Here is a 14,010-nt window from a genome sequence, read left to right as displayed (position 1 = left end):
AACACGTTCTATAAATTAATAATATTCACTTTACACATGCGTCATCGCAACCTTCGAAACCCTAATTTCTTCGTCGTCTTATAAATCACCCGCCGTTTTTCTAAACCATTAAGCCATCGAATGCTTGCTTCTTCTTCTTCTTCTTCTTGTTTTGTATATCTTCTTTCTGAATTCAAATCTCAAAAATGGCAAATGATGAGTTTATTATTGAGTTGAATACTCGTATTTTTGTGGGTATTGTGATTTTGACTCTGAATAGGAAGATCTGATGCCTGTTTTTTTCAATCGTTCAAAGCATTAAACTTTTATGGTTTATGATATTGTTGTATTTATTTGTTGGCCAGTGATGACAGTTTATTTAAATGGTTTACTGATAAGCAAGATTATATGCTTGCTTGCTGTTGAAAATCATGAACTAGGACGGTCTGAGGCTAATTTCTATTATTTTTTTTTTGCCTTTTATGATTTTTGTTATGTGGGCTGTGGATGAAGATATCATAAATTTAACAGTTATCCCTGTCTGATAAATCATGATTGTATAAATTTAATCTGACTCATACCCATATGTTTTTTATTATAGCATTTGTATTGAAATGTGATTTAAATTTCTTTGTTTTTGATTGAGGTTTATATGTTCTAATTACTTCAATTAGAATTGATGGAACAAAGCTCAGTTTATGTTTTTTTTCGTTTTTTACTGATTTTATCTCTCTTATACCCTACAAAACTTTCAGCTTCTTGTCATTTAGAAATCCGCAGAAATGGGGCTATGCTATATGGCTGCGGCTTACAGCTAGAGATGGGCAAAAAAACCGGTTGGTGAACCGGTTCAACGGTTTAAACCGAAAACCGGTTTTTACAAAAACCGGTTATTTAAAAACCGGTTTGACCGGTTTAGTAACCGCCGGTTCGTATATCGGTTACAAGTTCTAGAGAAAAAACCGGTTACTGAACCGGTTATGGAAAAAACCGGTTATTATGAAAAAAACCGGTTATTAACCGGTTATTTTAAAAAAAAAACCGGTTAATTAAAAAAACCGGTTATTAACCGGTTCTAACCGGTTTCTAAACCGGTCCGAGTTTTGCACCAAAAAAACCGGTTAATAAACCGGTCCGGTTATTTAAAAACCGGTTTTTTTCCAGGCCAAGAAAAACCGGTCCGGTTATTAACAGAACCGGTTTTTTTAAAAAAACCGATTTGTGCACCTCTACTTACAGCCAACCATCATATCTCTTCATCAACTAGGAAGTAAAGATTGAATTAATACGTATATACAATGTGCAACGGGCGCTTTATATTTATAGTTTCACTTCTTAGATCAATTTTGTTACTTTCAAATCTAATTGATTGCGATGTTTGACTCTTGTTAAATGCACTTTGATTCTAGTTATATTGAAATTGTTGAAATGAAGCCATTTTACCATATCTTGATCCGTAGTCATTTGTTGGATTTATTAATGAATCAATCTTTCTTACAAAAGTGATATTATAAATATGATTTGGTTATTTTAAAAAGTGTAACTTGAGTTTTGTCTTGTATGTTACATGTGCTAGATGTTAGAGCATTCTCATCCAACCCTCTATTTTATGGAAGATGTGTTTTTATAATTTAGAGAGTGATTTTGGGTGTTGTAAGTAAACAGTTTTTATATTTTAGAAAAAACAGTGATTTTTCGGTATATTTGAAAAGTTACTGTTCATCTATTATAATTTTTTAATATTTTTTTAAAGTGGTTTTGAGTGAAAGAGAAAAGATAGTGAAAAGGGTATAAAAAATATTATTTAATTGAAATGAAGAGAGAAAATATAATGAGTTTTAGTGTAATTTTTAGTTTAGGAATAAAGAGGAGGATGGAAAGTTAAGCATCAGTTAGCAAGTTAACATTTTTAGCCTTTTATCATTTTAGTAACTATTGATAATTTTGAGTTAAAATGTTGTTTCTCATTTCTGCTTTTGGTCAACAATGGAGAGATGTTAACACAATCATTTTGAGTTAAAATGTTGTTTCTCATTTCTGCCTTGGCCAACGAAGGAGAAATGTTAAGACAATAAAAAGAACTGCTTGTAAGTAGCTAGACACGACAAGAAACGAACAGAAATACAATTACCAATTGGTGAATAAAACTGTTTATTAAGCCTGGCCTGGATTGCTTTTATAGATTTTAGGAGAGTTTGATATGGTTCCAAGTTAGGATGTTTTGAGTTTTCATTAATTAATTATTAGTTATATGATATAAGCCGTAGTCAGCTGAGTGAACAAACCAAACTACTCATTTTTTGCTTTAAATCATAACTTTACGTTTTAACTATCGTGTATGGCACTAGATGTGCGATAATAGTGAGTCAATATAGTTGGATAAAGTTGTGTTTACATGGATCCTTTACAAGGTCCATTAATTGGTGATTTTTGGTGGCTACTAAGATTATGTTAGTGCCCCCAAATCTAAATGATAATCATAAACAACCTTTTGAAGTTCAATTAAATTATAATTTTGTAAAACTTCTTTGAAAACGCTATCCAAATTCCCAATCGTACATTGGGAGTTTGTTTACCTGGTTAAGTAAACAATCTTAATGTGACAAGTGACAAATATTGATTTGTTAGCGTGTGACATGTGTCGGTGATTTTGTATCCTGGCTGACTGCTGGTAGTTCTGCATAAGGTCTACTAGGAACTAAGATAAAACATCGATTGTGGCATAATTTTGACACGTGTGTTGTGACACGCACATCAAAAGTTGCACATGAACGCTGCCCATATTCATGTTGGTCCGCTTAAGGTCCATAAACTTGCAATATAAGGAATTAATTTCATCTAAAAACTTGTTTGGTTATTTAGTCCTGAATTTGAATCATTTCAACTTATAGGCCAGTCGGGTTTCAGATGGAAGCATTTGTCCCCCGGCATTTTCTCTCTATTTTCAATCCTATCCTCGTAGACCATGCCGGAATGAGTGTTTAATTGAAAAATGAAGGTGTTGTGGTGACATGGAATGTGGGTTTGACGGTTTGACTCTCTGATGCGTTGATTTGTAGGTTTGTACTTTTTTTATTCAAAAGATATGTTCAAATAACACCCCTTAGTTTTAATCAAATTTATGTTGTCCTCCAACTAAGGGTTACTCTTAATTTTTTTCTTAGTTTTTTTATTTTCCTTCCAGATTTTTTAATTTTGTTTTGTTGACTTTAAATAATATTTTGTTGTACTTAGTGTTTTATTTGTGGTTTTTTTTTCGAAATTACCAATCATACTTTTGTTGTACGTGGTGTTTTGTTTGTGGGTTTTTTTTCAACATAACCAATCATGCATGAATTAACATTTTTACGTTTATTTTTCATTCGGTTATCTTAATGGTTCATGAAAGATACTGACCGTGGGAGAGGGGATAGTGACTGATGATGGTGATAACTTCATGTTTTTGAGTGAAGTGAATTCGTAAATGGTTTTACACCCCCTATTGCAACATGAGGATTTCTATACTTGTTAAATTACGTAATTTAAGTAAACAATCTTCTTATAAAATAGTTTGTGGAATCAAAATCAGGGGCTCCTTTACAAGTGGTGATGGAGCTTGTTAATACTCAAAATTCATTGAGTTATGGAAAGAAAATTAATAAGTAGGGTATGTCTACCGGTTTTAGAGATAATGGAATTTGAGCTAAATTATAAAACACTTGAGAATTAAACGAAGAAGATTTGGTTCCCATCAATTCTATTAAAAAGCAAGTGGTAAATGGGAAGAAAACATCATTTAGGAACGAGGTTTGGTGGCTTCTTTACAAGTGGCCGTGGAGGCTTGATAATACTCAAAATTCATTGTGGGTTCGAGTTTTGAAAAACTTATATGGAAAGAAAATTAATAAGTAGGGTATGTCTACCGGTTTAAGAGGTAATGGGATTTGAGCTAAAATTATAAAAACATTCAAGAATTAAACGAAGAAGATTTGGTTCCAATCAATTCTATTAAAAATCAAGTGGTAAATATTTCATGATGTTTAATTTAGAAACCCGAAAAGATTACACACTAATTGATCGAGTCACTACGTCAGGGATAGTTTGGGGGTGGAGACGAGCACCTAGGGGAGGTTCGGAATATAATCAATTCGTTGACCTTCAATTAGTAGCTAATGTTTGTTTGGGAGATTCAGATGAAAAATGGGCGTGGGAGTTGGATCTAGCAGAAGAATTTTCGGTTAAGTCTTTTAGAAAACACATTGATAGTAAAGCCCTTCCGGATGGAAGTCGTGTTACTAAAGAGAATAGATCCATCCCAAGGAAAGTTAATATTCATGTTTGGAGACTGCTTTTGTATCATCTTCTTACTAGATTACACTCAAGTAAGTGAGGTTAGCTACCCTCATACTTTTGAAAAGTGTTAAATCTACATACACTACTTATACTACTTATGATACATATACTATATATATTACTTTTACTACAACTTTTGAACTCACCAACCTTGTGTTGACCTTTGAGTATTTATACTTGTCTAGGTTGCTAGATGAGCTAAGGAATGGCTTGCATTGCATATGTCTGGAGTCACACTTGTCGCATGAACTTTTATTACACATTGTATACATTGATGGGTTATGCATATTTGAGCACATGGTTTATTATTTTAAATCATTTACTTTTACGCTTCCTCAAAAATTTGAAGTGTCTGGTTTGATTTTTGTTTTCTCATGTTTGAATGGAACTAATGTTTTGAATATTTTAAATTGAATGTTTGGTATAACAAATGAGCTAGATCCTGGTATGACACACGCTTCGCGGTGAAACTCTGTTAGTCGAAATTTAAGGGCGTGACACGATGTTTGGAAGCACGTCTCAAATGTTCCATATCTATCTATTGAAGAATTTGATGAAGACATGTAAGGCCCCGAACCCGGTAGCCCTACTTTAGCGTCGGATTTACTCATAAACACAGTCCTTCAAATCAGAGTTTATTAAAACTTTTCGCGGAATATAAAACATCAATCATTTGTTACAAAACATTAAATCTTTTCTTTGATACCATAACACAAAACTTTATATTCAAAACATCTTTACTTCTTTCTTCAGATGCCAGCCGTTCAATCCATGCCATGCGTCATCCTCTTGCTAGCTCTGTAATCGGCTCACCTGCGTGCATACTAAAAGTCAGCTACGCTGAGTGAGTTCTAGTTAATCAGGTATCATACAATTTATTCCCATATATTACTTCCCGTATCCGAAGACACATATTACTACCTTAACCTTGTATAAATATCCATAGGAGGATCGTCACGTAATATTTATTAAAAGAACCATTACCATTACTCTACCATATATAATTTCCATAGGAGGAACACTATACTATCCATAGAAGGAACACTTTACTATCCATAAAAGGAACACTATACCTTCCATAAAAGGAACACTATACCTTCCATAAAAGGAACACTATACTTTATTATTTAATATCCATGTGAGGAGCTAGTCACTTCCCTTGACGATACGTGCAATATCCGAAGATCGTTCACGTACCTTCAAGCAATCATTCATATATTTCACATTATCCATATAAGGCATACACTTATCTCTTAGGATAAGTGTATTAACAAACATATTGAGTATGCACACAGCCCCGAAAACGTAACACATAAATGGGGCTAGAAACTCACCTGAATTCTGCTTCTTTTTCTGATAGCTGTAAATCCCTACTCTAACTGAGCTCGGCTGACTGTACAAGTTACACGTATCAATACTCGTCTGATCTAATCTGGTGGCCTAGTATTAGCTTACTTTAACTTATCGTTTTATAATTTATTTTCTAATCAAACTTGGCTTTAGGCGAAGTTAACCCTCGGGCGAACTTAGCTCTAGGCGAAGTTAACCTTAGGCGAACTTAGCTTTACAGCGAAGTTGCCATCAGGCGAACTTGGCTTCAGGCGAAGTTGAACCTTAGGCGAACTTAACTTTACAGCGAAGTTGCCATCAGGCGAACTTAGCTTGCAGGCGAAGTTCATCGCGTTGAAGGCGAAGTTGCCCAGATGAAGGCGAAGTTGCCCAGACGGCCGCTGTTCGGTTTCTTTCAGCATTTTGAGCGATTTTAACACCCTTGCTATGGTTCAATATCACCCACTACGCTTCCCGACCATTTTTGGTCGCTTATACACTAAAAAGCTTGGATCTTTAAACCTCAAAGATCAAGAATCATACCTTTTTGAGCTTGTTTGGATCTCGTTTAACTTGTTAACACAACTAATCACTCTCTCTCGGACCTGCCCGATTCTTCCCTTGGCTCAGCCGGTTCCGGCGAAGTTAGTGGGTATGTGTGTGTTAGGGAGTTTGGTGAAATATGAAAGATATTTTGGGGTTTATGGGATATTTATATCCCTGAAATCCCATGGACCTAAGGCCCATTCTTATTTAACCCATCTCTATTAATCCAAATCCATAACCGACGTCCATTACCCGACACTAGCCCGACCCATACCAACTCCTATTCTTTTATTTATTTCCTGATAACCCGAGTTAACTTTCCCTCTATTATTAAGTAATATAATTAATATTATCTTGAAATTTCGGGATGTTACAAGTCTTCCATCCTTAAAGAGGTTTCGTCCCCGAAACCTAACTTATTCCCTATAAAAGGAAAACTTCTTATATTTACACGCTTTATTGAATCGCCTTCGTTTTCTGAGTTACCCTTCTTACTTCCGACTTTGCAGTTATCGAATGGTGGTCACGTGTATTAGCTATTTAAGGTAGCTTCTCCATGAGGCCCTCAATGTACCAAGTCTCGTTTCGATCTTTAAGAGGCCTGCCACGACGTCCAGTGCGACCCCCAGTTCCCACAACTTCTCCAGCTCCAGCCATCAGTATTCTTAAAGGGACAACACAAACATCATCACTCAAGGAACTATTTAGTACAAGGATAGCAAGGCTAACAGGTAATAACAGTGGCCAGCTGTGACTAGCTGATCACGTTGCTTTCCGTGTCCTATTCGCTTCCCTTTATGAGTCTATTTGTGCTGGTTCTACTTAAGCAGTTAGTCAAATCAAACAATCAATTATTTCTATCCTTATCGTTCACGTATCTTTTCTTTCTCATTAACATATATCATTTAATCATACACCTTACCTTTACTGATTTTTTTTGCTCGAGCGACACATGGCATTCTTGAACTGGCATCTTCTTTCTTTTCTTACTTAAATCCCATTCTCTGTTCGAGTCTAAGCATGTAGGATGCTTAAATCTCTCGAACTTATGCTCTGATACCAACTTGTAAGGCCCCGAACCCGGTAGCCCTACTTTAGCGTCGGATTTACTCATAAACACAGTCCTTCAAATCAGAGTTTATTAAAACTTTTCGCGGAATATAAAACATCAATCATTTGTTAAAAAACATTAAATCTTTTCTTTGATACCATAACACAAAACTTTATATTCAAAACATCTTTACTTCTTTCTTCAGATGCCAGCCGTTCAATCCATGCGATGCGTCATCCTCTTGCTAGCTCTGTAATCGGCTCACCTGTGTGCATACTAAAAGTCAGCTACGCTGAGTGAGTTCTAGTTAATCAGGTATCATACAATTTATTCCCATATATTACTTCCCGTATCCGAAGACACATATTACTACCTTAACCTTGTATAAATATCCATAGGAGGATCGTCACGTAATATTTATTAAAAGAACCATTACCATTACTCTACCATATATAATTTCCATAGGAGGAACACTATACTATCCATAGAAGGAACACTTTACTATCCATAAAAGGAACACTATACCTTCCATAAAAGGAACACTATACCTTCCATAAAAGGAACACTATACTTTATTATTTAATATCCATGTGAGGAGCTAGTCACTTCCCTTGACGATACGTGCAATATTCGAAGATCGTTCACGTACCGTCAAGCAATCATTCATATATTTCACATTATCCATATAAGGCATACACTTATCTCTTAGGTTAAGTGTATTAACAAACATATTGAGTATGCACACAACCCCGAAAACGTAACACATAAATGGGGCTAGAAACTCACCTGAATTCTGCTTCTTTTTCTGATAGCTGTAAATCCCTTCTCTAACTGAGCTCGGCTGACTGTACAAGTTACACGTATCAATACTCGTCTGATCTAATCTGGTGGCCTAGTATTAGCTTACTTTAACTTATCGCTTTATAATTTATTTTCTAATCAAACTTGGCTTTAGGCGAAGTTAACCCTCGGGCGAACTTAGCTCTAGGCGAAGTTAACCTTAGGCGAACTTAGCTTTACAGCGAAGTTGCCATCAGGCGAACTTGGCTTCAGGCGAAGTTGAACCTTAGGCGAACTTAACTTTACAGCGAAGTTGCCATCAGGCGAACTTAGCTTGCAGGCGAAGTTCATCGCGTTGAAGGCGAAGTTGCCCAGATGAAGGCGAAGTTGCCCAGACGGCCGCTGTTCGGTTTCTTTCAGCATTTTGAGCGATTTTAACACCCTTGCTATGGTTCAATATCACCCACTACGCTTCCCGACCATTTTTGGTCGCTTATACACTAAAAAGCTTGGATCTTTAAACCTCAAAGATCAAGAATCATACCTTTTTGAGCTTGTTTGGATCTCGTTTAACTTGTTAACACAACTAATCGCTCTCTCTCGGACCTGCCCGATTCTTCCCTTGGCTCAGCCGGTTCCGGCGAAGTTAGTGGGTATGTGTGTGTTAGGGAGTTTGGTGAAATCTGAAAGATATTTTGGGGTTTATGGGATATTTATATCCCTGAATCCCATGGACCTAAGGCCCATTCTTATTTAACCCATCTCTATTAATCCAAATCCAAACCGACGTCCATTACCCGACACTAGCCCGACCCATACCAACTCCTATTCTTTTATTTATTTCCTGATAACCCGAGTAAACTTTCCCTCTATTATTAAGTAATATAATTAATATTATCTTGAAATTTCGGGATGTTACAAGACATCTCGCTAGAAAGTATTATAGACTTTCTATATTTGGTGAAAATACATGAGAAACTCATTAAGAATGAAGAAACATTCCAAGAGGAGTTTGATAGATCAGTAAGTTCGATCGTGAAGGAATATTTGGATATTGAAAAGCCGGAAGAATGCCAACCAATATTAGCAAATGGTAGGAAAATAGATCTTTTAAATTTTTATGTTAATAGGTAAACATTGAAGGTGGATATGAGTACGTGTGTGAAGAACATAAATGGGATCTTATGGCTATTCAGATGGGATACGAGTTTGGAAATGGAAAGACTTTGAAATTGGCTTGTGTGAAATACCTCGATCTGATAGATTGATATTATCACATTCAACGAATGATGTGAAGATCGAGGAATCGGACAAAGGAAAGAAAGATGTAAACCAAGTGATGGATCATGGATGAAAGGAAAGGAGCACAAATGTGGTTAGAGACTTTCCACCATAATGTAGAACAAGCGGGTCAAGGGATGTCCAAGTTCAATTTAAGAAGGGGCCAGGTTTGGAAAATGAGGAACCAAGTGAAAACGACCACATATTCATGTTCAATGATGAAGATCCAAACAAATGAAGAACTTGAAGGACAAATGAATTGGGGAGGGGGGATGTAATCCCTAATTTATTTGGGTTTGCTGGTATTTTAATGTTTTTGTTATTTATTGAGTCACTTGGTTTAAGACTTTGTTTAATACGTTAGTTTGGTATTTGGGCCCAATTTGTGCAGAACATATTTAGGCCCTTTAAGGCATGTTTAAGTTGGTTCAGGTTTGTTTGTTTGGGCTGCAAGCCAACAAACAAAACATGTTTATCAAGTCCACGAAATTAGGATTGGCAGTTATGAACAGTTTTCTCATAACCGTCTAGGGAAGCGTCGTGTCGTTTAATCAAGTTTAGATTGGCAGTTAAGATCCCATTTTGTAACAACATTAACGCATTAGTCAGTGTTCAATCAAGTTTCTGTTTGTTCACAATTATTGTCATATCATTGTATTCTTGTAGATTAATTGAATATGGTTTCCAAGAATTCGAGGTTTGATTAGTGATACGAGGTCGAAGACTCGCACAAAAATAAACCAAATACAACTAATTAGATAGTGGTAGATGGGTGTCGAACACGAAGAGTTTGTGGAATATGTGTTACTGAGTAGCTTACAATTAAACTAATATAAATGTAAATGACAAAAAAGTAAAATTCAGGTTGGTTTGATTTGATTTTATAAACTAAATAAACTAAACGAAGGTTGTAAACAATTGATTAAATGAGCATTCCTCTTGGAGTTCGGTTATTATGCAACTCTTTTGTTTAAGTTCAATGGATAAATCATAATATCTTGATTTCGTGTAAGTGTAATTGTTTGTGATTAATCAAGAACTAAGTACTCGGATTCCTAGAACGCGAGGTCGTTACTTGGTTAATCAATCAATATAATCTTAACCCTAATTTCTTCTAGTAAATCTCGATTGTCAATAACACCAAGAACGTATAGAACGACATTAGGTTAAACAATATGGACAAATTACAAACAATCAAACAAACAAACAACATGATTATATTAATCTAAATGATTCGATAATCGATCCAAGTGCAAGAACAATAAACAAAAAGAGTATTGCAATAACCTTACAACCAAGAGAAATACTAGAAGTTTTAGCCACACATAATTGAAATCATCATACCAAGTTTAATCCAAAGCAATCCAAGATTATGATGTTAATCCTTGATTCAAAGCCCTCAAAAACTTGTTCTCAAGCCCCAAAATCACCCCAACAATTGTCTCAAAACGGAATACCATAGAATGGAACCCAAAAGTCCTTTAAACCCCATTTTTCGAGTTGTAACCGACATCAAAATGCTGAGGCTACAGTAAGCTACGGTGGCTACCGTAAGCTACGGTAGCCCTAAAATTCCTACGGTGGAAAGTGTCTGTTTTTGGTGGCTTTTTACGGCAGACCCCTAGCGTAGCTTACGATGGCTACCGTAAGCTACGGTAGACCCAGTTCAAAATTCCATTTTTCTTTATCAATTCTTGGTTGTTGACTTCCCGCATTGACTCTCTTGTTCCTTTTCATATGAACACACTCGAGCAACCTTTTCTCCTCATTTGTACCTGCATTACACAACATAGTGTAGTAATCAAAATCCTTGAATTTATACATAAACGCATACGTTTTAACTCGAATTATGACACCTAAGGATGGCTCTACAATCCACCGGTCAAATCCCCACACTTACACGTTGCTTGCCCTCAAGCAACTCAAACAATTTCTTGTTTTTAAAACATACCACAAAGCTCGGCTCAGTCAAGGTCCCCAATCATACCTTATTCCCTCATTATTAGAGGTTTGCATTAGTATCACTCAATATTATATTTAAAACATAGAATTCTAGTCAACCTTAACATGCTTTCGGCTTTTACTCACACATAACACACCGTCACTCATTAACCCTCTTATCGGTGATCGTTCTATATTTTCCAATAATACTCGATTCTCCTCGCATATGCTTGTGCCACCATCAAATCTCCACCTATATATGCTTTAACACAATATGCAAATCAAGAGGTCTTAAAACGGGTTGTAATGGGGCTAGGTGTAAAGGTATGGAATGGGAATATTGAAAGTGACTCAAATGATCCGATCCGACTTGTTACTTCAAAACTAAATAAACAATAAAAGAAACTACTATATACACTACCAACTTGTATCACAAACTCGATACACATTGGTTTGGATATTGAATACCAATCTTTTCTTTTTTTTTTCTTTTTTTCTTTTTTTTTCACATAATATCATTCATTTTTTTTCTTTTTTTTAACATAGACTTGTACACAAGCATGAAATCCACTACTCTCTATTTATTAATAGCAAAACACATACAATTACAAAGAAAAGCCTATCAAGCCGGATCGTCTCACAACATATATCGGGGTTAATTAAATAAAAAGAATAAGTCCAAATAGGTTTACCAAATGAACCAACCTCCCACCCCTTTCATTGCCCACGCTCATATGTGTAATGTATGAGGCCCAACCCCCAAAACCCACACTCGCGCTCATCCAGACGAGGCTTAAACCTAATTGCCTCTCACTTTTGCACTTATACCAAGCTAAGGTCTCGAAATGCATTGATCGCACAAGTTCTAATGGAGAATAACCAATCTACCACCACTCTTCACTTTCCCAATACACAACTGGATATGGACATGTTATGCAGGTTATTGTACCGAAAGCATGCTAACATTAACTAGAATACAACACAACCTCGTTTTTAAAACAACTAAGCAAACTTGAATTTAAGAAAATTGTGACCATGAAAAGGGACCAAAACTTTACCCTGCCATCTTACCACTTTCTGGTTTTCTTTCAAAAGTTTTTTTTTTTATTTTTTTTATATTTTTATATAAATTTATATATATATATATATTATAATTTTTGAAAACAAAAAATTCCCCCATCCCCACACTTGGGATACATTGTCCCCAATGTATGGTTTTGAGAAAATAAAAACAAAGATACTACTAATTAACCACCACTTCCTTTCATGAAAAACCCGTGTTGTCCCAACATAGTGTCGAAGAGAAATCCATAAGAATTTCCTCACACTTGGTTTTTGCTAAGATGATAACTTAAAATACCATTAATAACAAACAAACTAGAAATTATAGAGCAAAATAAAAATAAAAATATACAAAATGTACAATTACCACCTTTTTGAAACTTTTATGACATTCAAGGTGGGTGACTAGCCCACTCCCGTGCAGCCTTCTCGTTATAAGCACGCTCTTTTTCAAGCAACTGTTACCAGTATTCCGGCAAACCAGGGTCGGGCCCGAACATCCTCATCCTCCACCCTGGATCATTTAGGTTAGGTGGATGTCTCACTTTCGTCTTCCTTGGTCGGCCACCTTCTTCTGCCACCTTCTCACTTTGTTGATGCTCAACTTCTTTCTTCTCAACTGACCTGTCAATCATAAAACACTCCATTTTCATGTGATCCTTGCTCAAGGATGCACACTTGTTAACAAAATCCGCCTTCAGGCTTTCCTTGTCTACAAGACGGTCAGTAGTATTTTCAAATAATGATAACCGTTTATTACGATTCCCATATTTAATTCCCAGGGTCCCCTTAGCACAATCAATTACTACAAGTGAAGTGGTGAGGAAGGGTTTACCCAATATGACTGTGGGTTGCGTATTAGTTACATTTTTAGCATAATTAAGTACTAAAAAGTCAACTGAGTAACAGAAATCCTCCACATATACTATCACATTATATATCATGCCTCGGGGAAGTGTATGGGTTTGATCCGCTAAAACCACGGTGGTGTTTACTTTTTGTAGCGGACCAAACTCATACTGATCATATAAACTACCGGGCATTATACTAACACAAGCTCTAAGATCTAGCAGTGCCGATCAGTTTTAAATTCGCCAATTTTGATTGATAAAAGGGGCACTCCTGGGTCTTGAAGTTTACTCAAGATAATATTATTATCAACCCTCTCATCCCTTATTTTGGTTAATTTGTCATTTAAACATTTATCACAAGAATAATTTTCAAAAAAAGATATTTCATTCGGTTGTAATTCAGAGTTGTTTTGAAAAATTGTTTCATAATTACTCACATTTTCAGTCTCATCACTAATATCTTCCATCACCCCCTCAAAAAACTGTGGTGTTGGATCAACTTGAACACTAGAAATTCCAAAATTAGGTAAAAGACTTACCGCATTGATATGCACGTTGTTCCCCTTCTTTAAGCTCGAGCTGTTTTTCTTCAAATTCTCAACATCGGTTGCAGGTTGACCCATTTGAGTGGTCAACGATTGAATGGCTATGTCACGGACTTCATCCTTTTGCATGCGCACTTCATCAAGTTGATTTCTCCTTTGCATGTCTTGTTGTATCATCCTAAGCATATCCATGACTTCATTCCCACTTGAAGAACTTTGACTCGAACACCCACTTTGACCACTTCCCGTTTGTTGAAATTGACTTTGAAAGCCTTGATTGTTGTATTGTTGGCGTGAAACATAATTTTCTTGA

The 14,010-nt window shown here is 35.9% G+C and overlaps 3 non-coding genes across 3 annotated transcripts; all 3 read left to right on the top strand.

Moving 5' to 3' along the window:
• The first annotated feature begins 201 nt into the window (after positions 1-201).
• On the top strand, positions 202-272 carry LOC143622405 (small nucleolar RNA snoR64a). The gene has a single exon (XR_013151697.1). It is a non-coding gene; the product is annotated as a small nucleolar RNA snoR64a (small nucleolar RNA).
• A 67-nt stretch (positions 273-339) lies between these two features.
• LOC143622406 (small nucleolar RNA snoR20a) lies at positions 340-432 on the top strand. Its single transcript, XR_013151698.1, has one exon. It is a non-coding gene; the product is annotated as a small nucleolar RNA snoR20a (small nucleolar RNA).
• A 46-nt stretch (positions 433-478) lies between these two features.
• Positions 479-560, top strand: LOC143622404 (small nucleolar RNA R38). Its single transcript, XR_013151696.1, has one exon. It is a non-coding gene; the product is annotated as a small nucleolar RNA R38 (small nucleolar RNA).
• Positions 561-14,010: the final 13,450 nt, after the last annotated feature.

Source organism: Bidens hawaiensis, unplaced genomic scaffold, assembly GCF_021521415.1.
Source record: "Bidens hawaiensis isolate Kalapana, Puna unplaced genomic scaffold, B.hawaiensis_p1.1 tig00003126_1, whole genome shotgun sequence".
NCBI classification, from domain to species: domain Eukaryota; kingdom Viridiplantae; phylum Streptophyta; class Magnoliopsida; order Asterales; family Asteraceae; genus Bidens; species Bidens hawaiensis.
This window is presented reverse-complemented; position numbering and strand designations above follow the sequence as displayed.